At 41.3% G+C, this 26,797-nt stretch overlaps 1 pseudogene; it reads right to left on the bottom strand.

Moving 5' to 3' along the window:
- Positions 1-26,466, bottom strand: part of LOC138432367 (cyclic AMP-dependent transcription factor ATF-6 alpha-like) — a 39,339-nt pseudogene extending 12,873 nt beyond the window's left edge.
- Between the last annotated feature and the right edge of the window lie 331 nt (positions 26,467-26,797).

Below are 26,797 nucleotides of genomic sequence, written 5' to 3'. Positions count from 1 at the left end.
CCTCTATACCTACTTTCGTAAGGATTTTTTATCATGATTGGATGTTAAATTTTATCAAATGCTTTTTCTGCATCTATTTAGATGATCATATGGGTTTTGTCCTTTCTTTTGTTGATGTGGCATACCACACTGATTGATTGAATTTGGTAAACCATCTTTGTGACCCTGGGATGAATCCCACTTCATCATGGTGTATGATCTGATCTTTTTGTGTGTTGTTAGGTTCAGTTTGCTAATATTTTGTTGAGAATTTTTGCATCTATATTCACCAAAGATACTAACCTGTAACTTTCTCTTTTAATAGTATCTTTGGTTTTGTTATTGGGGTGATTGTGGCTCCACAGAATGTCTTTGGGTGTGTTCCCTCCTCTTAAATCTTTTGGAAGAGTTTCAGGACGATCATTATAAGTTCTTTGTATATTTGTAGAATTCCCCAGTGGAGCCATCTAGTCGTGGACTTTTGTTTGTAGGGAATTTTTTTATCATTATTATTACAGATTATATTTCATTTTTAGTGATTGGTCTATTCAAGTTATCTATTTCTTCTTGATTCAGTTTTGGTGGACTATAAATTTCTAGCAAGTTGTCCATTTCTTATAGACTGTCCAATTTGTTGGCATATAATTGTTCATAATATCTTCTTATTGCTTTTTATATTTCAGCAGTATCTTTTGTGATTTCTTCTTCTTTATTTCTTATTTTGTTTATTTGGGTCTTCTCTCTCCTTTATGAGCCTGGCCAGAGGTTTGTCAACTTTGTTTACTCCTTCAAAGAACCAGCTCTTGATTTTATTGATTTTTTTCTATTTTTTAAAAATCTGTTTTGTTTCCTCTCTGATATCTATTATCTCCTTCCTTCTGCTGAACTTAGGTTTTGTTTATTCTTTTTCTAATTCTTCTTGTTGTTAATCTCAAGGGCTTGGAACATACTCTGCTTAGAATGGCTCTGGAAATCCCATGGGAATGAAGATGGGCCAGAGGACAAAGGGAGGGGTCCTGCTTAAGGTTAGTTCCAGTTTTAAAGGAGAGAGGAAACAGGACCTTAAAGTCTTTTACTCTAAATTAATGTAACCAAGCTTCCCATGGTGGGAGTTAGCAGGATTCAGGCCAGAAGTGTGGCCAGAGTTAACTGCTGAGCTGTTGGCTGATACATTCTCTCATGGCTTCTCCAAAAATCCAGCAGGTGAGCAGTGAAGGTCATGGCTGTAATGGACATAGGCATGAGTCATAACCAAGTTAAATATCACCATAAATTTATTAATGACATATCTCCCCTCTGCTATTTGAACTAAAGGATGGGTTTCCCAGGTGGCACTAGTGGTAAAGAACTCACCTACCAATGCAGGAGATGCAAGAAATGTGGGTTTGATGCCTGGGTCGTGAAGATCCCCTGCATGAGAAAATGGCAACTGACTCCAGTATTCTTGCCTGGAGAATCCATGGACAGAAGAGCCTGGCAGGCTATAGTCCATTGGCTCACAAAGAGTCAAACACAACTGAGCACACACACATAGCATGGCATGATGAGACTGGAACTTGTGTCCCTAAGTCTCTGGGCCGAGTTAGATAAGTTCTCCTGGCTCTGGCTCTTGACCCAAGATGGGCACACTGGGCTGCTGACAGGCTCCCTTGCAGCTTGTCTTCTCTCCAGCAGACATTAGAACTCATGTGGTTTTCTCCCAGTACTTCAGTCATTCTTTCACCTGGCCTTCGAGTATTCCCAGGCCCTGTGAAGAATAGAGGATAGAATCCCTCCCATGTCTTCCAGCCTATCTTACTACCACTATCCACAAGAAAAGATTTGTGGACCAAAGAAAAGATTTTGGATAGAGGTCTAAAAAGATTTAAAATCCTGTTAATGCTGAGTCTTCATTGAGATACAAATAGCACCAACCTGGTTATTCTTTCATTAACTCACCACATTGCACTGCCTTGGGTGTCAATCTATTTTAATGTCTCCCATCAGCCACAGGGAAGGACACTTGGGATTAAACATAGACCCAGTAGTTCCTCAGGGTTTGGGGCTCATGTGTACATCTCAGTGATCTGCTCCCCTAAAATAATAAAACAATCATAATTCAGAGGAAGAGAGAGAATACTCTTTACTACAGTCTTAAATTCAGGCAGATGCTATGCCAAGCTTTGACATCATATTTTACTTAATTCTCACAATAACCCAATAATCTAAATAGTATCTCCATTTTAAAGAGACACAAAGATGGTAATAAGTTTGCCCAAGGTTACACAACAAAAAAAGAGTGAAACCAAGATTCAATCTCAGGTTTATCTGCTTCCAAAATACCTTCATCTTTGTAAAAAATAATATATTCTTATTAAAATATCCATGCCCTAGGAAAGGATAAAGAAGACAGTGGGAAAATCACATGTAATTCCACTGCTCAGATATAATCACTTTTAACATTTGGTGTGTTTCTTTTTAGATCTTTCCCCCCGTGCATCCACATAATACACACATACATGAAGCATATATCAGCTCATATATCAAAGAACTCTTGAGCATCTGCTATGTTGTAGATACTGTTCTACCTGCAGGGGTGCTCCCAAGACCCCATCCTAGAGAAACTTACCTTATAGTGGGGGGATCAGAAAATAAATAAGTCAGTCTCCACTCTATTGTATACTAGCAAGTATGTCATATATGGCTATGTAGGTTGTATACTACTGACCACTGGGGGAGCTAATTACACTGTCACGGAGGGGAATGATCTCCTCAAGAGTTAGGCACAACTCCTAACCCACACATAATGGATACTGATATGAGACATAAAGCAGCATAAAAGAGAAATATTATGTTATGAATGAGAGGTCAGAGAATACCTCTTTGATTAAGCAATATTTGAGAATTACCTAAAAAAGAGAGAACAAGCTCAGTAGGAATCTGAGAGAAGAAAGGAAATAGCAAACGCACAAATCCTAATGCATAAGTTTTCTGGGCATGATCAAGGAACAGACAAGAGGCTAGTACAGGTGGAAAGTAGTGATTCAGAGGAAAACGGTGGGAGATGAGGTCAGAGAGGCAGCAGGGGCCAGATGACAGCGTCTTGTGAGTATGATAAGGACTTTAGATTTTATCCTTTGTGATAAAAGCCACTGGGGAGTTGTAAGTAGAGCTGAATGTCTAAAAAGAAAGAGTATGTTTGCTTTACAGGGAAAGTGAAAGAGGAGGCAGTGCAATCATGTAGAATCATATTGGTAGCTTAGACTAGATGAGAGTTGTGGAGTGATGAGAAATATTTAGGAAGAAATATTCAGATTCAGGAAGTGTTCTAAGATGTTGCTGGCATTTGGAGATTTCAGAGAGTACCAGCAAGATTTACTGATGCTCTGCTGTGGAATATTAGAGAAACCTAGGAGTGCAGATGACCTGAGTGGATAGAGGAAAGTTTTATGGGTTGTAGAGCATAAGAGGAGCAGATCCAGGGAAATGCAAAGATTCCATTTGGGGAATTTAGTTTTCAGATGCCTCTTTTTTTATTGTTATTTTTTTGTTATTTATTTGTTATTGTTTTTTTTATCTTTCTGAACTTTCATTGTCAGTGTATAGAAATGCAACAGATTTCTGTTTATTAATTTTGTAACCCACAACTTGATGCTTTTGAACTGTGGTGTTGGAGAAGACTTTTGAGAGTCCCTTGGACTGCAAGGAGATCCAACCAGTCCATTCTGAAGGAGATCAGCCCTGGGATTTCTTTGGAAGGAATGATGCTAAAGCTGAAACTCCAGTACTTTGGCCACCTCATGCGAAGAGTTGACTCATTGGAAAAGACCCTGATGCTGGGAGGGATTGAGGGCAGGAGGAGAAGGGGACGACCGAGGATGAGATGGCTGGATGGCATCACTGACTCAATGGACATGAGTCTGAGTGAACTCCGGGAGTTGGTGATGGACAGGGAGGCCTGGCGTGCTGTGATTCATGGGGTCGCAAAGAGTTGGACACGACAGAGCAACTGAACTGATCTGACTGAGCCTGCAACTTTACCAAATTCATTGAGTTCTAGTAGTTCTCTGGTGGCATCTTTAAGATCTGTGTATAATATCATGTCATCTGCAAACAGTGACAGTTTAACTTCTTCTTCTGCAATATGGATTACCTTCTGTTTCTTCTCTGATTGCTGTAGCTAGGACTTCCAAAACTATGTTGAATAAAAGTGGCAAGAATGAACATCATTATCTTACTCCTAATCTTAGAGGGAATGCTTTCAGCTTTTCACCATTGAGTATGATGCTAGCTGTAGGTCTGTCATATATGACCTTTATTGCATTGAGGTATGTATCCTCTATGCCCCCTTTCTGGAGAGTTTTTATTATAAATTGGTGCTGAATTTTGTCAAAAGCCTTTTCTGCATCTATTGAGATGATCATATGGTTTTTAATTCTTCAGTTTGTTGATACAGTGTATCATATTGATTGATTTAAAGATGTTGAAAAATCCTTGCATCCCTAGGATGAATCCCACTTGATCATGATGTATGATCTTTCTAATGTATTGTTTGGATACAGATTGCTAGTATTTTATTGAGCAGTTTTGCATCTGTGTTCATCAGTAATACTGGCCTGTAATTTTCTTTTTTTGTGGTATCTTTGTCTGGTTTTGGTAGCAGGGTGATGGTGGCCTCGTAAAATGAGTTGGGAAGTTTTCCTTCCTCTGTGATTATTTGGAACAGATTCAAAAGGATAGGTGCTAACTCTTCTCTAGATGTTTGATAAATTTTACCTGTGAATCCATCAGGCCCTGGACTTTTGTTTCTTGAGAGATTTTTTAATCACAGTTTCAATTTCAGTGCTTGTGACTGGTCTGTTCATACTTTCTATTTCTTCCCAGTTCAGTCTAGGGAGACTGTATCTTTCTAAGAGTTTGTCCATTTCTTCCAGGTTGTCTATTTTATTGGCATACAGTTGTTCACAGTAGTCTTTTATGATTCTTGAAATTTCTGTGGAGTCAGTTGTAATTTATTTTTCATTTCTAATTTTACTGATTTGAGTCCTCTCCCTTTTTTTTTTCTTGATGAGTCTAGCTAAAGGTTTATCAATCTGTTTATCTTTTCAAAGAACCAGCTTTTAGTTTCATTGATCTTTGCAATTGTTTTCTTTATCTCTATTTCATTTATTTCTGCTGTGATCTTAATGATTTCCTTCCTTCTACTAGCTTAGGGTTTTTTGTTCTTTATCTAGTTGTTTTAGGTATAAGGTTAGGTTGCTTATCTGAGTTTTTCTCGTTTCTTGAGGTAAGATTGTATTGCTATAAACTTCCCTCTTAGAATTGCTTTTGCTACATCCCATAAGTTTTGGGCTATTGTACTTTCATTTTCACTTGTCTTGAGGTATTTTTTTTTATTTCATCTTTGATTTCTTCAGTGATCCAATGGTTGCTTAGCAGCATATTGTTTAGCCACTCTATGTTTGTGTTTCTTAAAGTTTTTCCTTGTAGTTCATTTCTAATCTCATTACATTGTAATCAGAAGAGATGCTTGATGTGAGTTTGGTTTTCTGAAATTTACAAAGACTAGACTTGTCACCCAGCATGTGAGCAGTCCTGGAGAATGTTTTGTGTGCACTCGAGAAAAATGTGTAGTCTGCTGCCTTTGGATGAACTGCTCTATAATTATCAATTAAGTGCAATTGTCTAAAGTGTCGTTTAAGGCCTATAGTTACGTATTGATTTTCTGTCTGGATGATATGTCCATTGATGAAAGTGGGGTATTAAAGTCCCTCACTATTATTATGTTACTGTCAGTTTCTCCCTTTATAATTGTTAGTATTTGCTTACATACTGAGGTGCTCCTATGTTGGGTGCATATATCTTCTTCTTGGATTGAACCCACAATCATTATGTAGTGTCCTTCTTTGTCTTTTAAAACAATCTTTGTTTTAAAGTCTATTTTGTCTGATGTGAATATTGCTACTCCAGTTTTCTTATGATTTCCATTTGTTTGAAATGCCTTCTGCTGTCCCCTTACTTTCAGTTTGTAAGTGTCCATAGGTATGAAGTAGGTGTCTTGCAGACAACATATATATGGGTCTTGTTTTTAAATCCATGCAGCCAGTCTATGTCTTTTGGTTGGTGTATTTAATCCATTTACATTTAAGATAATTATCAATATGTATGATCCCATTACCATTTTGTTAATTGTTTGGGGGTTATTTTTTGTAGATCGTTTCCTTCTCTTGTGTTTCCTGCCTAAAGAAGTTCCTTTATCATTTGTTGTAAAACTGGTTTGAAAGTGAAAGAAGGTGAAAGTGAGGTCGCTCAGTCGTGTCCGACTCTTCGCAACCCTGTGGACTGTAGCCTACCAGGCTCTTCCATCCATGCGATTCTCCAGGCAAGAATACTAGAGTGGGCTGCCATTTCCTTCTCCAGAGGATCTTCCCGACCCAGGGATCGAACCCGGGTCTCCCGCATTGCAGGCGGACGCTTTAACCTCTGAGCCACCAGGGAAGCCCTAAAACTGGTTTAGCAGTGCTGAATTCTCTTAACTTTTGCTTGTCTGTAAAGGTTTTGATTTCGGCATCAAATTGGAATGAGAGTCTTGCTGGGTAGAGTATTCCTGGTTGTTGGTTTTTCCCTTACATCACTTGGAATATATTATGCTATTGCCTTCTGGTTTATAGTTTCTGTTGAGAAATCGGCTGATAACTTTATGGGTTTTCCCTTGTAGTCTTTTTTCCCTTGTTGCTTTTAATAATTTGTCTTTAATTTTTGCCATTTATTACATGTGTCTCAGTGTTCCTCCTTGGGTTTATCCTGCCTGGGACTTTCTGTGCTTCCTGGACTTGGTTAACTATTTCCTTTCCCATGTTGGGGAACTTTTCAGCTATTATCTCTTCAAATATTTTATCAAGTCCTTTCTCTCTCTCTTCTCCTTCTGGGACCTCTATAATGTAAATATTGGTGTATTTAATTTTGTATTGGGGCTTCCCTGGTGGCTCAGAAGGTAAAAGCGTCTGCCTACAATGAGGGAGACCAGGGTTTGATCCCTGGGTTGGGAAGATCCCCTGGAGAAGGAAATGGCAACCCACTCCAGTACTCTTGCCTGGAAAATCCCATGGACTGAGAAGCCTGGTAGGCTAAAGTCCATGGGATCACAGAGTCAGACACGACTGAGTGACTTCACTTTCACTTTCACTTTTTCAATGTTGTATCAGAGGTCTGTTAGGCTGTCTTCATTTCTTTTCATCCTTTTTTAAATATTCTGCTTTGCAGCATTGATTTCCAGCATTCTGTCTTCTGGGTCACTTATCCATTCTTCTGCCTCAGTTATTATGCTATTGACTCCTCCTATGTATTGTTCATCTCTGTTTGTTCTTTACTTCTTCTAGGTCTTTAGCTACCATTTGTTGCATCTTCTCAAATCTTTGCCTCCATTCTTTTTTAGAGATCCTGAATCATATTCACTATCATTATTTTAAATTCTTTTTCTGGTTGGCTGCCTATCTCTACTTCATTTAATTGTTTTCCTGGAGATTTATCTTATTCCTTCATCTGGAACATAATCCTATTTCTTTTCATTTTTGGAAGTTTTCTGTGATTGTGGTATTAGTTCTGTAGGCTGATAAGATTGTAGTTCTTATTTCTTTTGTCTGCCTTCTGATGGATAAGCATAAAAGGCTCGTGAAAGCATCTAGATGGGAGGGACTGGCTGTGGGGAAAACTGGGTCTTATTCTGGTGAGCAATTCAGTTCCATCACTCAGTCCTGTCCGATTCTTTGTGACCCCATTAATTGCAGCACGCCAGGCCTCCCTGTCCATCACCAACTCCTGGAGTTTACTCAAACTCAAGTCCATTGAGTCAGTGATGCTATCCAGCCATCTCATCCTCTGTCGTCCCCTTCTCCTCCTGCCCCCAATCCCTCCCAGCATCAGGGTCTTTTCCAATGAGTCAACTCTTCACATGAGGTGGCCAAACTATTGCAGTTTCAGCTTTAGCATCAGTCCTTCCAATGAACACCCAGGACTGATCTTCTTTAGGATGGACTGGTTGGACCTCCTTGCAGTCCAAGAGAATCTCAAGAGTCTTCTCCAACACCACAGTTCAAAAGCATCAGTTCTTCAGTGCTCAGCTTTCTTCACAGTCCAACTCTCACATCCATACATGACCACAGGAAAAACCATAGCCTTGACTAGACGAATCTTTGTTGGCAAAGTAATGTCTCTGCTTTTTAATATGCTATCTAGGTTGGTCATGGAGAAGGCAATGGCAACCCACTCCTGGATTTTCTTGCCTGGAAAATCCCATGGACGGAGGAGCCTTGTAGGCTGCAGTCCATGGGGTCACTAGGAGTCAGACATGACTGAGTGACTTCACTTTCACTTTTCACTTTCATGCATTGGAGAAGGAAATGGCAACCCACTCCAGTGTTCTTGCCTGGAGAATCCCACGGACGGGGGAGCCTGGTGGGCTGCCATCTCTCAGATCGCACAGATCGGACATGACTGAAGCGACTTAGCAGCAGCAGCAGCACGTTGGTCATAACTTTCCTTCCAAGGAGTAAGGGTCTTTTAATTTCATGACTGTAATCACCATCTGCAGTAATTTTGGAGCCCCCCCAAATAAAGTCAGACACTGTTTCCACTGTTTCCCCATCTATTTCCCATTAAGTGATGGGACCAGATGCCATGATCTTAGTTTTCTGAATGTTGAGCTTTAAGCCAATGTTGTCACTCTCCTCTTTCACTTTCAAGGGGCTTTTTAGTTCCTCTTCACTTTCTGCCTAAGGGTGGTATCATCTGCGTATCTGAGGTTATTGATATTTCTCCTGGAAATCTTGATTCCAGCTTGTGCTTCCTCCAGCCCAGCATTTCTCATGATGTACTCTGCATATAATTTAAATAAGCTGGGTGACAATATACAGCCTTGACATACTCCTTTTCCTATTTGGAACCAGTCTGTTGTTTCAGGTCCAGTTCTAACTGTTGCTTCCTGACCTGCATACAGGTTTCTCAAGAGGCAGGTCAGGTGGTATGGTATTCCCATCTCTTTCAGAATTCTCCACAGTTTATTGTGATCCACAGAGAAGGCAATGGCACCCCACTCCAGTACTCTTGCCTGGAAAATCCCATGGACAGAGGAGCCTGGTAGCTCCATGGGGTCACTAAGAGACATGACTAAGCGACTTCACTTTCACCTTTTACTTTCATGCATTGGAGAAGGAAATGGCAACCCACTCCAGTGTTCTTGCTTGGAGAATCCCAGGGATGGGGGAGCCTGGTGGGCTGCCATCTATGGGGTCACACAGAGTCAGACACGACTGAAGTGACTTAGCGGCAGCAGCAGCAGCATTGTGTTCTACACAGTCAAAGGCTTTGGCCTTAAAGTCAATAAGCAATAACGCAGATAGAGATGTTTTTCTGGAACTCTCTTGCTTTTTCCATGATCCAGTGGACGTTGGCAATTTGATCTCTGATTCCTCTGCTTTTTCTAAAACCAGCTTGAACATTTGGAATTTCACGGTTCATGTATTGCTGAAGCCTGGCTTGGAGAATTTTGAGCATCACTTTACTAGCATGTGAGATGAGTGCAATTGTGCAGTAGTTTGAGCATTCTTTGGCATTGCCTTTCTTTGGGATTGGAATGAAAACTGACCTTTTCCAGTCCTGTGGCCACTGCTGAGTTTTCCCAATTTGCTGGCATATTCAGGGCAACACTTTCACAGCATCATCTTTCAGGATTTGAAATAGCTCAACTGGAATTCCATCACCTCCACTAGCTTTGTTCATAGTGATGCTTTCTAAGGCCCACTTGACTTCTCATTCCAAGATGTCTGGCCCTAGGTGAGTGATCACACCATTGATGATTATCTTGGTCATGAAAATCTTTTTTGTACAGTTCTTCTGTGTATTCTTGCCACCTCTTCTTAATATCTTCTGCTTCTGTTAGGTCCCTACCATTTCTGTCCTTTATCGAGCCCATCTTTGCATGAAATGTTCCCTTGGTATCTCTAATTTTCTTGAAGAGATCTCTAGTCTTTCTCATTCTGTTGTTTTCCTCTATTTCTTTGCATGGATCGCTGAGGAAGGCTTTCTTATCTCTCCTTGCTATTCTTTGGAACTCTGCATTTAAATGGGCATATCTTTTCTTTTCTCCTTTTCTTTTCACTTCTCTTCTTTTCACAGCTATTTGTAAGGCCTCCTCAGATAGCCATTTTGCTTTTTTGCATTTCTTTTCCATGGGGATGGTCTTGATCCCTGTCTCCTGTACAATGTCACAAACCTCTGTCCATAGTTCATCAGGTACTCTATCTATCAGTCCCTTGAATCTATTTGTCACTTCCACTGCATAATCATAAGGGATTTGATTTAGGTCATACCTGAATGGTCTAGTGGTTTTCCCTACTTTCTTCAATTTGAGTCTCAATTTGGTAATAAGGAGTTCATAATCTGAGCCACAGTCAGCTCCTGGTCTTATTTTTGCTCACTGTATAGAGCTTCTCCATCTTTGGCTGCAAAGAATATAATCAATCTGATTTCGGTGTTGACCATCTGGTGATGTCCATGTGTAGGGTCTTCTCTTGTGTTGTTGGAAGAGGGTGTTTGCTATGACCAGTGCGTTGTCTTGGCAAACTCTATTAGCCTTTGCCCTGCTTCATTCCATACTCCAAGGCCAAATTTGCCTGTTTCTCCAGGTGTTTCTTGACTTCCTACTTTTGCATTCCAGTCCCCTATAATGAAAAGGACATGTTTTTGGGGTGTTAGTTCTAAAAGATCTTGTAGGTCTTCATAGAACCGTTCAACTTCAGCTTCTTCAGCGTTACTGGTTGGGGCATAGGCTTGGATTACTGTGATATTGAATGGTTTCCCTTGGAAAGGAACAGAGATCATTCTGTCAGGGCTGTGAAAGTGAAGTCGCTCAGTCGTGTCCAACTCTTTGCGACCCCGTGGACTGTAGCCCACCAGGCTCCTCCCTCCATGGGATTCTCCAAGAAAGAGTACTGGAGTGGGTTGCCATTTCCTTCTCCAGGGGATCTTTCCGACCCAGGGATCAAACCCGGGTCTTCCGAATAAAGTTCTTAATAAAACTTCAGTCCAATTATCTGCTGACAGGTGGGGCTGTGCTCCCTCCCTGTTAGTTGTTTAGCCTGAGATGACCCAGTCCTGGAATCTATAGGCTTCTACAGTAGGGCTATTGGTGAACTCTAAGAGATGCATCTCCCATGAGCTCTGCTGGCAGTGCCCCTGTCCCCATGGCAGGCCACTGCTAACCCATGCCTCTGCAGGAGACCCCCAAACATTCACAGGTAGGTCTGCCTCAGTCTCCTGTGGTGTCACTGTTCCTTTCCCCTGAGTCCTGGCATGCATAAAATTTTATTTGTACCCTCCAAGAGTCTGTTTTCCCCAGTCCTATGGAAGCTCTGTAATCAAATCCTGCTGGCCTTCCAAGTCAGATTCTCTGGGGATTCCCAGTCCTTGGCTGGATCCCCAGGCTGAGGAGCCTGATGTGGGGCCTAGAACCTTCACGACAGTGCAAGAACTTCTTTGATATTATTGTTCTCCAGTTTGTGAGTTGCCCACCTGGCAGGTATAGAATTTGATTTTATCATAATAGTACCCTTCCTATTGTTTCGTTGTGGCTTCTGCTTTGTCCTTGGATGTGGAGTATCTTTTTTTGGCTAGTTCCAGTGTCTTCCTGTTGACAGTTGTTCAACAGCTAGTTTCAAATTTGGTGCTCTGGCAGGAGAAGATAAGCACACGTCCTTCTATTCCACCATCTGGTCCAGCCCCAGCTGATTTCTTCAGATGCCTCTTAAGCATGCAAGCAGTGCTGTGTTGAGACTGGAATTATCATTTTGAAATTCACTATATATAGTTGATATTTAAACCATAGACCTGGATGAAATCACTTATAGAAAGTATATAAAAGAGAAAATTTTCTGGGACTAAACCCTGGAGCAAAACACAATATAAAAGTACAACAAAAAGTGAGTAAAATTAGGGGAATCTGAAAATTCATCCAAGAAAGAAACACCAGAGAGGTGAGGGGAAAACCAGGAGAGATTGTTGTTCCAGAAGCCAAATAAGGGAAGTGTTGTTAACAGTGGTGATCAGCTGGAACAAGGCTGCTGAAAGGTTAAATATGAGGAGAGGAAACTCAGCATTTGATTGATGAAGTACAGCCAGATTTGGCATTGATGACTTCACAAGAGTAGGCTCAAAAACATGGTCAGAAATTTAAGAAAGCAGTAGAAGGGACACAGAGGCAAATATAAATGTTTCAAAAAGTTTTGTTATGAAGGGAAGTAGAGACACGACATGCTAACTGGTAGGAAATGGAGAAGAAATTTTTTATATTCTTTTTAGTTTTCTGGCTAAGTCAGAGTATGGAACATCTTTAAGGTGATGGTAATTATCCAGAGGAAAAGGGGAAAGGATAATGGTGAAAGAGGACAGAATGACTGGACCCATGCCCTAGAGGAGGTAGAATGAACAGGATTCTTTACACAAGTAGAGCAATGCATCTTTTCTAAGATAATAAACCTGTATTAACTGCAATTTCGTTGTTGTTTTAGTTCCTAAGTTATGTTCGACTCTTTGTGACCCCATAGACAGTAGCCCACTAGGTTCTTCTGTACATGAGGTTTTCAGGCATGAATACTGGAGTAGGTTGCCATTTCCTTCTTTAGATTAATTGTAATAGAAAATAACATACAGATATCGGTAATGAGCTTATACTGTACCTGTGTGCATGTTAAATCACTTCTAGTCGTGTCTGACTCTTTGTGATCCTATGGACTGTAGCCCACAGGTTCCTCTGTTCATGGGATTCTCCAGGCAAGGATACTGAAGTGGATTGTTCAGGGGATCTTCTGAACCCAAGGATCGAACCCGTGTCTCTTTTTGTCTCCTGCACTGGCAGGTGGGTTCTTTACCACTAGTGCCATCTGGGACATGCTGTATTAAAATCTTAATTGACTCTATTAAAATGATATTACTTCATAAATAAACATAGATCAATACCATGGTCTCAATATTTCAGAGCCTACCTCTTCCATAATTTACTTTATTAATTTCTTCTTCTTGGACGTTTAGGGTTTTTTCCAATTTGTCAGTTAGAAACAAAGATGAACAAGGCCCCTAACCTCTGGTACTCTGACTGCATGCTTCATCCCGAGCCTTCCCCTGACCAGGTTCAAAGTGAAAGTCGCTCAGGTGTGTCCAACTCTTTGTGACCTCATGGACTCTACAGTCCATGAAATTCTTCGGGCCAGAATACTAGAGTGGGTAGCCTTTCCCTTCTCCAAGGGCTCTTCCCAACCCAGGGATCGAACCCAGGCCTCCTGCTTTGCAGGCGGGTTCTTCACCACCTGAGCCACAAAGGAAGCCCAAGAATACCAGAGGGGGTAGCCTATCCCTTCTCCAGGGGAATCTTCCTGAACCGGGAATTGAACCAGGGTCTCCTGCATTGCAGGTGATTCTTTTTATTTATTTATTTATTTTAGCTGGAGGCTAATTACTTTACAGTATTGTAGTGGTTTTTGCCATACATTGATATGAATCAGCCATGGGTTTACCTGTGTTCCCCATCCGGAACCCCCCTACCACCTCCCTCCCCATCCCATCCCTCTGGGTCATCCCAGTGCACCAGCCCTGAGCACCTGTCTCATGCATCAAACCTGGACTGGTGATCTGTTTCACATATGATAATATACATGTTTCAGTGCTATTCTCTCAGATCACCCACCCTCACCTTCTTCCACAGAGTCCAAAAGACTGTTCTATACATCTGTGTCTCTTTTTCTGTCTCACATATAGGTTTATCATTACTGTCTTTCTAAATTCCATATATATGTGTTAGTATACTGTATTGGTGTTTTTCTTTCTGGCTTACTCCACTCTGTATAATAGGCTCCAGTTTCATTTACCTCATTAGAACTGATTCAAATGTATTCTTTATAATGGCTGAGTAATATTCCATTGTGTATATGTACCACAGCTCTCTTATCCATTCATCTGCTGATGGACATCTAGGTTACTTCCATGTCCTGGCCATTATAAACAGTGCTGCGATGAACATTGGGGTACACGTGTCTCTTTCAATTCTGGTTTCCTCCGTGTTTATGTCCAGCAGTGGGATTGCTGGGTCATAAGGCAGTTCAATTTCCAGTTTTTTAAGAAATCTCCACACTGTTCTCCATAGTGGCTGTACTAGTTTGCATTCCCACCAGTAGTGTAAGAGGGTTCCCTTTTCTCCACACTCTCTCCAGCATTTATTGCTTGTAGACTTTTGGATAGCAGCCATTCTGACTGGCATGAAATGGTACCTCATTGTGGTTTTGATTTGCATTTCTCTGATAATGAGTGATGTTGAGCATCTTTTCATGTGTTTGTTAGCCATCCGTATGTCTTCTTTGGAGAAATGTCTGTTTAGCTCTTTGGCCCATTTTTTGATTGGGTCGTTTGTTTTTCTGGAACTGAGCTACAGGAGTTGCTTGTATATTTTTGAGATTAGTTGTTTGTCAGTTGCTTCATTTGCTATTATTTTCGCCCATTCAGAAGGCTGTCTTTTCACCTTGTTTATAGTTTCCTTTGTTGTGCAAAAGCTTTTAAGTTTAATTAGGTCCCATTTGTTTATTTTTGCTTTTATTTCCAATATTCTGGGAGGTGGGTCATAGAGGATCCTGCTGTGATTTATGTCGGAGAATGTTTTACCTGTGTTTGCCTCTAGGAGTTTTATAGTTTCTGGTCTTACGTTTAGATCTTTAATCCATTTTGAGTTTATTTTTGTGTATGGTGTTAGAAAGTGTTCTAGTTTCATTCTTTTACAAGTGGTTGACCAGTTTTCCCAGCACCACTTGTTAAAGAGACTATCTTATCTCCATTGTATATTCTTGCCTCTTTTGTCGAAGATAAGGTGTCCATGCTGCTGCTACTGCTGCTAAGTCACTTCAGTCATGTCCAACTCTGTGTGACCCCATAGACAGTAGCCTACCAGGCTCCACCGTCCCTGGGATTCTCCAGGCAAGAACACTGGAGTGGGTTGCCATTTCCTTCTCCATAGGTACATGGATTTATCTCTGGGCTTTCTATTTTGTTCAATTGATCTATATTTCTGTCTTTGTGCCAGTACCATACTGTTTTGATGACTGTGGCTTTGTAGTAAAACCTGAATTCAGGCAGGTTGATTCCTCCAGTTCCATTCTTCTTTCTCAAGATTGCTTTGGCTATTTGAGGTTTTTTGTATTTCTATACAAATTGTGAAATTATTTGTTCTAGTTCTGTGAAAAATACCATTGATGGCTTGATAGGGATTGCATTGAATCTATAGATTGCTTTGTGTAATATACTCATTTTCACTATATTGATTCTCCCAATCCATGAACTTGGGTATATTTTTCCATCTATTTGTGCAGGTGGAATCTTTACCAACTGAGCTCTGCCCAGGCTCAATCCCTACTCTAAGACCAGAACTTTGCTATATATTCAAGATCTAAAGCATGAGTGGGAAAAAATGACTGTCCCCTGCTAATCATGTCACTTCCACCACCCAGAGAGATGTGCCCATTGTCTGGCAGACAGGGCCCAGCAGAGTTGGAACTGACACTGCTTCTGCCCCCTCTGGGACTCACAGTGCTAAATTTGAAGAGTGCCACAGAGCAGTGGTTCAGATGATAAAAGAATCTGCCTGCAATGCAGGAGACCTGGATTCAACCCCTGGGTCAAGAAGATAACCTGGAAATGGGAATAGCACCTCCTCCAGTATTCTTGCCTGAAGAACCCCATCGACAGAGGAGCCTGGCAAGCTACACTCCATGGGGTCACAAAGAATCAGACATGATTGAACGACTTACACATGTGCACACACATACACAGAGCCATAGCCTTCAGCCTGAGAAGTTCTGGAAATGTTTTAGGGCTAGTTATGTTAAACATTTTCTTTTTAAGAAAAAGATTTAGAGATGGGAAAAGTGAAGATACAGCAGACTAAATAGCTTGCTCCAAATTTCTCAGCAAAGCAAAAATACAAGCAGGGAATTCCACTGGGGTCTGTATAACTCTAAGTACCCTTCCTCTCTCCCTTTCATTGTACTCTCTATCTCACAAATTCCTGCCACCATCACTAGCCCTTCTCAACCTTCCCCAGGCCTAACAGCAACACAGCCCCTTCCTGGGGACACAGTCCATCCTGAACCAAACTTCCATGTCCCTTAGAGTCAAGGCTAAGGTCCTTCCAGCTTTATCTCTGATCTTCCTTTCAAAAGCTCTGTGAAGTCACATAGGCACTTCCCAGCCCCCCAGTATGCCCTGACATTTCCTGTCTCCTTTTCTTTCTTCATGTCCTTCCTATGTCTGGATGTCCTTCACTGACCTCCACATTCTAGGATCCCACCCACTCTTCAAGGTGTGGCTCAGATGCCACTTCCTGTAGGAAGTTTTGCCAAGTGTGGCTGGGCTTGCCCACCTCACAATTCCTGGAGTGCTTTAGCTGTCTCTGTTTTGTGAGCCTTAACACTATCTTGTTTAGAGATCATTTTTACATATATCTCTTCTGCTATCAGACTTGAAACTCCTAGAGGAAAGAGATCATGTCTAAATCATCTAAGTAGCTCTTTAAGCAACAGGCCCAATACTGGCATAAAGTAAGCCCTTGTTAAAGGCTTGAAGTATGGGTGGATGGATGGGTAAATGATTCCCTAGCTATCCCTGGCTTAAAAAAAAAAAACTGTTTTGATGAATGCATTTTGTTCTGTTTAAACTCTAGAACCTGTCCTCACTGACATGGTTATGTATAGCTGTCACTAAGTGCCTTGAAACTCTTCATTCAATATGTTTCCACCTCTGTTGCTGTTAGTAACCTGATTCTTCAAGCCCACCTCCATCCTTTCCCCTTAAAGCTGTTATTCTAGTTTCCCATAATTATTTCTCTCAGATATTCCTAGCTGAGAAGTCAGTTAATAGGTATTTAACATATATATAGTCTTTGCCATGGGGAGCTGCATTTTAATAGGACATTCAAAAGGTAAAAAGTATATAGACTTCTAATAATGAAATTTTAGACACCATAATAAAAGGTAGGGAGAAAACCTGTGTAATTGCCTACTCTGTGACTTCAGGCTAGCCCAGTGGCCAGGCTTCCTACAAAGGAGTAGGAATTATCCTGAGAACTCTGCACCACTGACTCCCACCCCCATCCTAACTCAGGAACTAAAAGCAGAACATTCCAGCACTCATGCCTCTGCTGATAGACACCTTTGACTGTGCCAAAAATCTCAGCCGCGTCAACTTAGCACCATGGAGGTCACAGTTCTCTCACTGCCCTCAAGAGTTAAAAAACAAACTACTATATAAAAATAATATGTAGGATATAAGGATATATTGTACAGTATAGATAATATAGCCAATATTTAATAGTAACTTTAGGTAGAGAATAACCTCAAAAATTTTGAATCCCTATGCTCCATATACAAAGCTAATAAATTATTGCAAATCAACTATGAAAGTGAAAGTGTTAACCACCTTCAGTCATGTCCAACTCTTTGCAACTCTATGGACTGTAGCCCACCAGACTGCTCTGTCCAAGGAATTGTCCAGGTAAGGATACTGGAGTGGGTTGCCATTCCCTTCTCCAGGGGATCTTCCCAATCCAGGGACTGAACCCAGATCTCCTTCATTGGAGGCAGATTCTTTACCATCTGAGCCACCAGGGAAGTTAAAGTGCACTATAATGGCCTAGTCTCTGCTGTAACTAGAGGTCTAGAAGCCAAGAACAGAACTGGGCTCCTTCCCACACTCCCACCAGGAAGCAGGCAGTCACTCACCTGCCTTTCTAAGCCCTGACCCCAGAAGAAAGACTTCAGAGGGTCCTTGTTGAGCTTCCTGGGCCTGGGAAGGGGCAGAGAAACAGATGGGGAGACATGAGTGGCAGATGGGGAGACTCCTCACAACTGAGCCCCATCCTGTCTCCAGGGAAGTAGTCCCTCTTACCTGAGCCAAGCCAGTCTTCCTAGCATCCTACTGTGGCAGTCAGAGGCCCAAGAGGAATATTTTGAGGACTTTCTCTGAACTGATCTTTAGCTTCAGTGAGAATACTAAAAAAATAAAAATAAAAAAATAGTTGGTTCTAGCTCTAAGGAAGCCATTAAAGTGTTAATAATGAACGGAAAGCAAGGGGCTGGGTTTTGAACCTAGTTTCATCATTATAGCTCTGTGACCTTGAGCAAAATGCCCAAATTTTATTAGCCTTCATTTCCTATAAAATTTTAAGAAAACAATACCCATTTCATTGACAAAAGATAAGAAATGTAAAGCACCCAGTACAGTGCCTGGACTCATAGCATGAGTTCCAGCAGTGTTAACAGCTGTTAAGGAGATTGTGGTAGGGCTACTCAAGACATTAGACTTGGTATTTAGGCAATGGAAAGGAGGAGAGAGAAGTCTCATTCTTAACACACATATACCACCACTACCACCCTACTTTTGAATTTACAGCCTTACCCTGGTCCCTGAAGGCTGGCCCAGCCACCAGATACCTGCTGCTCTCTGGTCTGGCATTCAAGACCCTCCAAAGCATGCCTTTGGTTTCTATTCTTATCTCTCAACTTCCTTCAAACAGCTGATGCTCTGGCCATACCTGACCATGCTCCCACTGTAACCTTTCCTGTCCCCAAATCCTTGACTATCTGTGCCACCACCAGTGTTGACATCCTTCACCTCATTGAAGCCTTAAATCCAAAAGCCTCTCTGATCTCCAAACTAGGATAAAACTTGGCCTCCTCTTAGCTTCCACAGCAACTGTAAGATTAAGGCTCTCTGTTTTCTCAAATCTTCCTTTAAAATGCAAGCATATCAAAGGCATGACAACTTTTCTGCCAAGCTTAGAAACTCTGGGTATAATAATACACTGAGAAGGCACGCAGGACACAATTAAGCTACCCTGAGCCTTGTGCTTTATTCCCAAGACAGCAGGCTCAAGCCTTCAGTGACTAGTTCCTGGTTACCTGGGGCTTTGCTTGTCTTTCTCTAGTCCTTGGGGAAGCAGAGCTCTTTCTAAACTATAGATCAATTCCTCAGCCTGGTTGTCCTAAAACCCACAGGATGCTCCTCTCACTTTCTTGCTTTACTTTTCTAGCTTTAAAGCTGCTCCCAAAATCTGCTTCATTTGCTGTTCTCACCAGTCTCCATGTTTCTCAGATTTTAAAAAACATATTCTTCTGTCTTTGATATTAGTCAACCCCATAGCTATCCTTGGGCACCTCTCTGATCAAACTCCACGTCCAGGCTACTTAACCCCTGCAGAGCTCTCTGCCTCAGGCTTTAGTCAAAGGAAGCCCCAGGCAACTCTTCCCTATACTTCCCAGCGTCTTGTCTGTCACCTACATCACTGAGTGTCTCCTCTAAAAGCCCCACATGAGATATTTCTTTGAGATTTTACTGCTAAGAAAAGCTCTTCTGCCTCCCCTGAGGAACTTTCCATAATTCTCTCTGATCATAAGGACTATGTAACAGTTCTTGTCCCAGTTTGGGTTTTTAGTTGCCAAGAGCTTGGCAGCAGGTTTGAGGCCGAACTAAAGGAACCTGACTCTGTACAATCCAGGGCTCCTTCCTATGGGGTTACCTCTTGATGTCTAGAACAGTTCAGCCTGTTTTGTTTGGGTCTTTGATTATTTCTACTTTGAGCTTCCTTGGGTGCAGATTCTATCTGCTCCCCCACTCTGTCACTGGAGGGTCTTCAGCCACCCCAAAATAAAGTCTTCCTGTCCTCTACCTCCTGCCTCCTAGATTTTTTTTGTCTTGAGTTCTGTTCTTCTGAAAGGCAGCATGAGGATTTAGGGAGTTTTATTATAGTATTTGAGATGGGAATGCAAAGAGAGAATTAGAAATTTACTTTCCCCCCTTTTAAAAGAAAAATCAGTTTTTTATCACAAGTCCACATGATCATAATTGAGACAATAGTTCTCTATGTCTTGTTAAAAAGCTAAATCCAGGGGCTCCCCTGGTTGCTCAGTGGTAAAGAATCTGCCTGCTAACATAGGAGACATGGGTTGGATCCCTGGTCTGGGAAGATCCTACATGTGATGGAGCAACTGTGCGCCACAACAGAGCCTGTGCTCTGGAGTCTGGGAATTGGAATTACAAAGCTCAAGCACCCTAGAGCCCATGCTCCACAAGAGAAGCCACAGCAATGACAAGCCCGAGCACAGCAACAAAGACCAAGCACAGCCAAAACTAATTTTTTTTTTTTAAAGCAAAACACAGTGAATAATTCTCCACTTCACTATTCCCTTCTCCCAGGGATAACACTTTTTACCTCTTTTAGTTGATTCTTTTGGCATAACTTTAAATAATCTGCTTATCAATTATTTCTGCTATTTATAATTCTGTGGTTTCTTTGGTTTTTACGTTTTGCATATTATTTACTGACTTCCCACTGAGGAAGATGAGGATGTAAATCTCATTTGCTACCACCACTATCACCAGCTCTCACCAACCTCCACACACCATTTCTTATCTACCTCTATTCCCAGTAAGTCATATGGTAATTTTGGTTAGACTGATTTTAGTTAAATTATTATGATTATATAAGTATTACAGCTGAACTGTTTAGCGTATTACAATTACTTTTCCTCCTTGGCACAACTTTTTGGGTTTTTTTTTCCTGGATTTAATATTTGTACTGTTTGTTTTTCCATCTTCTTGCTATTTATGGTCTTGACACTAATTCAGATCTGCTCCCAAGCTGTGTATCTCTTCCCTCAATACCTTGTTCAGTCACTCAGTCATGTTCAACTCTTTGTGACCCCAAGGGCTACAGCATGCCAGGCTTCCCTGTCCATCACCAGCTCCCTGAGCTTGCTCAAACTCATGTCCTTTGAGTCAATGATGTCATCCAACCACCTCATCCTCTGCTGTCCCCTTCTTCTCCTGCCTTCAGTCTTTCCCAACATCAGAGAATTTTCCAATGAGTCAGTTCTTCACATCAAGTGGCCAGAGTATTGGGGCTTCAGCTTCAGCATGAGTCCTTTCAATGAATATTCAGGATTGATTTCCTTTAGGATTGACTGATTTGATCTCCTTGCAATCCAAGGGACTCTCAAGAGTCTTCTCCAATACCGCAGTGCGAAAGCATCAATTCTTTGGTGCTTAGCCTCCTCTGGTCCAACTCTCACATCCATACATGACTACTGGAAAAACCATAGCTTTGACCATACAGACTTTTGTTGGCAAAGTAATGTCTCTGCTTTTTAATATGCTGTGTAGGTTGGTCATGGCTTTTATTCCAAGGAGCAAGTGCCTTTTAATTATGGCTGCCATCACCATCTGCAGTGATTTTGGAGCCCCCCAAAATAAAAAGTCTGTCACTTTTTCCATTGGTTCCCCATCTATTTGCCATGAAGTGATGGGACTGGATGCCATGATCTTAGTTTTTTGAATATTGAGTTTTAAACCAGCTTTTTCACTCTCCTTTTTCACTTTCATCAAGAGGCTCTTTATTTCCTCTTTACTTTCTGCCACACAGATGGTGTCATCTGCATATCTGAGGTTATTGATATTTCTCCTGGCAATCTTGATTCCAGCTTGTGCTTCATCCAGTCTGGCATTTTGCATGATGTACTCTGCATATAAGTTAAATAAGGAGGGTGACAATATACGTCTTCCTCAACACGTACAAGTACATTAAGAATTTGGTTGTTTTCCTCCAGAGCATTTGACCTGTTCAAGTCTGGACTGGTTGATCTCTAGATCTGCTACACAGTGGGAGAAGACTCCATAGTAGCAAAGGGAGGAAACTGTTATTTGGACCTGTAAGAGCTAGAGCCATGGGAGGAGGTCACCACAGAAAGTCAAAGTCTTAGGTAGAATATAGCCTCTGTCCAGCTAAAGCCCAGCAGGGAGAAAACATGGGAAATGAATATTACCATCTCTTTCTTCATCCTGATCTTCTGCCAGCATCTGTATTGGTCAATGTAATTTAGTCACTAAGTCATGTCCAGCTCTTAGGAGCCCATGGACTGGGGCCTGCCAGGCTTCTCTGTCCATGAGACTTCCTAGTCAAGAATATGAGAGTGAGTTGCTGTCCATTCTCCAGGAGATCTTCCCAATCCAGGAACTGAACCTGGGCCTCCTGACTTGCAGGTGGATTCTTTATCAACTGAGCCACCAGGGAAGCCCTCTGTTGGTCAAGTATGTGTGTGCATGCCCAGTCACTTCAGTCATACCCAACTCTTTGTGATCCTGTGGACTAAGCCTGTCCTTGCTACTCTGTCCATGGGGATTCTCTAGGCAAGAAACCTGGGATGGGTTATCATATCCTCCTGCAGGGACTCTTCCCAACCCAGGGGTCAAATCCGCGTCTCTTATGTCTCCTGCATTGGCAGACCGGTTCTTTACTGCTAGCGTCACCTGGGAGCCCCTATTGCTCAAGTCCAGTTGCAAATCAGTGGCAAGAGAGCTCAGGTCATGTAGTCCACAGTGGTCAGTCTCTTGTGGATAGATGGAGAATAAACTGAAGAAGCAACAAAAAATACTCACAAACCTTGTCTTTCTCTTTTTGGGTTAACTCTGTTATTTCTATAGAACCCATTCTCCAGTAACTTTATTACAAAGGGCACAACAGAGATAAATTAATTAAGTTTTTGTAAGTCTGAAAAATATCTTTCTATATCAAACTAAATTGGTAGTTTGGTTTGATATTCAAGGTTGGAAATAATTTTTTTTTACTCTCTTGTACTTTAGATCCTGTTATTGCTATTGAGAAGTTTCCTATCATTCTACTAGTTGACTCTGTATAAAATATTGAAGCTTCAAGTCAGTTTTTGTACCCACAATTCTGAAATTCTAAAATAACTTTCATGTGTCTTTTTTTTTCCCTGAGTGTTGGGTACTCAGTCTGCCCATACAATTTAAAATTCCTGTTTATAAGTTATAGACAATTTTCTAGAATTATTTTCCTATTGATTTCTTCACCTCTGTTTTCTCTTTCTGGAATTTCAATTGCGTGAGTGCTTAAACTCCAGGACTGGTTCTTTCTTTTCGTGTTTTTTTTTTTTCTTTCCTTTATATTGTTCTTTTTTTTTTTTTAAGAGATTTACTTAAATTTATACCAATTTTCGAGAACTTTCTTAGGTTCTTTGAATGTTCCTTTTCGTAGCATCTTGTTCTTATTTTCCTGAGGCTATTAGTGGTAGTTTTTATTGGGGAGTGAGAGGTTTGTTTTTAACTTTCTCTTGTCGCTCAGTCGCCAAGTCATATCTGACTCTTTGCAACCCTGTGGACTGCAGCACGCCAGGCTTCCCTGTCCCTCACCATCTCCTGGAGTTTGCCCAAGTTCATGTCCATTGAATCAGTGATGCCATCCAACCATCTTATCCTCTGTTGCCCTCTTTACTTCTCCCTTCAGTTTTTCCCAGCATCAGGGTCTTTTCCAGTGAGTTGGCTCTTCACATCAGATGGCAAAAGTATTGGAGTTTCAGCATCAGTCCTTCCAGTGAGGATTCAGGGCTGATTTCCTTTGAGACTAGTTTGATATCTTTGCTGACCAAGGGACTCTCAAGAGTCTTCTCCAGCACCACAGTTTGAAAGCATCAGTTCTTCGATGCTCTGACTTCTTACTGGTCCAGCTCTCACATCCATACATGACTGCTGGAAAGATCATAACCGTGACTATATGGACCTTTGTCAGTAAAGTGATGCATTTGCTCTTTCCTGCCAAGAAGCAATCATCTAATTTCATGGCTGCAGTCACTATTCGAAGTGATTTTAGAGCCCAAGAAGAAGAAATCTGTCACTGCTTCCGCGTTTTCCCTCTCTGTTTGCCATGAAGTGATGGGACTAGATGCTGTGATCTTAGTTTTTCTAATACTGAATTTTAAGCTGGCTTTTTCACTCTCCTCCTTCACCCTCATCAAGAGGCTCTTTAGTTCCTCTTTGCTTTCTGCCATTAGAGTGGTATCATCCACATACCTGAGTTTGTTGATATTTCTCTTTGCAATCTTGATTTCAGCTTGCAATTCAATCAGCCCAGCATCTCACATGATGTACACTCCCTAGAAGTTAAATAAACAGGGTGATAATAAACAGCTTTGTTGTACTCCTTTCTCAATCCTGAGCCTGTCAGTTGTTCCATGTCCAGTTCTAACTGTTGCTTCTTGACCTGCATACAGGTTTCTCAGGAGACAGATAAGATGGTCTGGTACTCCTATCTCTTTAAGAGTTTCCACAGTTTGTTATGATCCACACAGGAAAAGGCTTTAGTGTAGTCAGTAAAACAGAGGAAGATGTTTTTCTGGAATACCCCTGCTTTCTCTATGATCCAGCAAATGTTGACAATTTGATCTCTGGTTCCTCTGCTTTTCTAAACCCAGCTTGAATGTCTGAAAGTTCTCAATTCACGTAATGCTGAAGATTAGCATGCAGGATTTTGAGCATAACCTTACTAGCATGGGAGATGGGTGCAATTGTCTGGTGTTTTGGACATTCTTTAGTACTGCCCTTCTTAGGACTTGGGATGAGGATTGATCTTTTCTAGTCCTGTGGCCACTGCTAGGTCTTCCAAATTTGCTGACATATTGAGTGCAGCACTTTGATAGCATCATCTTACAGAATTTTAAATAGCTCTGCTGGAATTCCATCACTCCCACTAGCCTTATTGACAGCTGTGCTGCCTAAGGCCCACTTGACTTCACAGTCCAGAATGTCTGGCTCTGGGTGACTGACCACAGCATCGTGGTCATCAAGACATTTTTTTGTACATCTCTTCTGTGTAGTCTTTCCATCTGTTCCTAATATCTTCGGCTGCTATTAGAGCTTTACCATTTCTGTCCATTATTGTGCCCATCTTTGGATGAAATACTCCTTTGATATATCCAATTTTCTTGAAGAGATCTCTAGTCTTTCTCCTGTTTTCCTCTATTCCTTTGCACTCTTCACTGAAGAAGGCCTTTTTGTCTCTCCTCACTATTCTCTGGAACTCTGCATTTAGTTGGGTGTACCTTTCCTTTTCTCCCTTGCTTTTTGCTTCTTTTCTTTCCTCGGCTATTTGTAAAGCCTCCTCAGACAATCACTTTGCCTTCTTGCTTTTTTCTTTTGGATGATTTTGTTTGCTGCTTCCTATATAATATTGAACCTCCGTTCATAGTTCTTCAGGCAGTCTGTTTATTGATCTAATCCCTTGAATCTATTTATCACCACCACTGTATATTCACAGGGGATTTAAGTCATACCTGACTGGCCTAGTGGTTTTTCTCACTTTCTTTAGTTTCAGCCTGAATTTTGCTATGAGAAGCTGATGATCTGAGCCACAGTTAGCTCCAGGTCTTGTTTTTGCTTATTGAATATAGCATCTCCTTCTTTGGCTACAAAGAATGCAATCAATCTGATGTCACTATTGGCCATTTGCTGATGTCCACGTGTGAAATCGTCTTTTGTGTTGTTGATAAACAGTGTTTGCTACAACTAGTGTATTCTCTTGGCAGCATTCTGTTAGCCTTTACCCTGCTTCATTTTGTATTCCAAGGCCAAACTTGCCTGTTACTCCAGGTATCTCTTGACTTCCTACTTCTGCGTTCCAATCCCCTATGATGAAAAGGACGTCTTTTTTGGTGTTAATTTTAGAAGGTCTTGTAGGTCTTCATAGAACCGTTCAACTTCAGCTTCTTTGGCATCAGTGGTTGGAGCACAGACTTGAATTACATGGTGTTGAATGGTTTGCCTTGGAAATGAACCAAGATCATTCTGTCATTTTTGAGGTTGCACCCAAGTACTGCATTTTGGACTCTTGTTGATTATGAGGGCTACTTCATTTCTTCTATGGGGTTTTTGCCCTCAGTACTAGATATAATGGTCATTTTAATTATATAATGGTTATCTGAATTCACCCATTCCCATCCATTTTAGTTCACTGATTCTAAGATTTTTATGTTTGCTCTTGCTATTTCTTGCTTGATCATGTCCAATTTATTTTGATTCATGGACCTAACATTCCAGGTTCCTAGGCAATACTGTTATTTACAACACCGAATTTTACTTTCATCACCATACACATCCACAACTGAGTGTCATTTCTGCTTTGGCCCAGCCACTTCATTATTTCTAGAGCTATTAGTAGTTGCCCTCCACTCTTCCCCAGTAGCATATTAGACACCCTCCAACCTGGGGGACTCATCTTTCAGTGTAATATCTTTTGACCTATTGATACAGTGCACGTGGTTCTAGCAGCAAGTATCCTGGGGTCGTTTACCATTCCCTCCTCCAGTGGGCCACATTTTGTCCTTACAGTGAACCAGATAGGCACGCTCTGGTGTTGCCTCACACACACATGTGTGCATACACACACAGAAAACAAAAAACAGTTTGAAAGCTGAGTGTACAGGGGAAGGGATTGGCAACTCTGGGCTTTCCTGTTGGGTTAAATGTCTTGGCCATTTGGGGAGAAGTCTCCTGTGTCTTAATCTTGAGCTCTCTTCTGCTGGGTTACAGTTTACTCTCCCGGCTGTAGAACTTAAGTTGAATTTCCGGCATGTTGAGAACTAAGTGAAGGAATAAGGCAGAGTCTTAGTCAGTTTATCACTTCTACTTAATCCCCTTGTTTCCAACATGTTTCTGTTCTCAGTAATGCCTCTTGTCCTCTAGCCCACCGTTCTGTTTTATGCTCTTCAGAAATCATATTTCCAATCTTTCCTTGGAGCAGAAACGAGACTGTCTGTCTGTAAGAAACTGGAAAAGGGTCTCCTTAATCTCTGAGCAGTTATCCTATTTTTAGTTCTGCCTTCACTTATACTTCTACACAAACATGGAATCAGCAATTTCTGAGTCTTTGAGGAGAATTCAGGAGTGTTCACTGCATCCTTAA

Source organism: Ovis canadensis, chromosome 2 (assembly GCF_042477335.2).
Source record: "Ovis canadensis isolate MfBH-ARS-UI-01 breed Bighorn chromosome 2, ARS-UI_OviCan_v2, whole genome shotgun sequence".
In the NCBI taxonomy this organism is placed as follows: Eukaryota; Metazoa; Chordata; class Mammalia; order Artiodactyla; family Bovidae; genus Ovis; species Ovis canadensis.
Note: the sequence above shows the minus strand (reverse complement) of the source record. Positions and strands in the feature narration are given on the sequence as shown.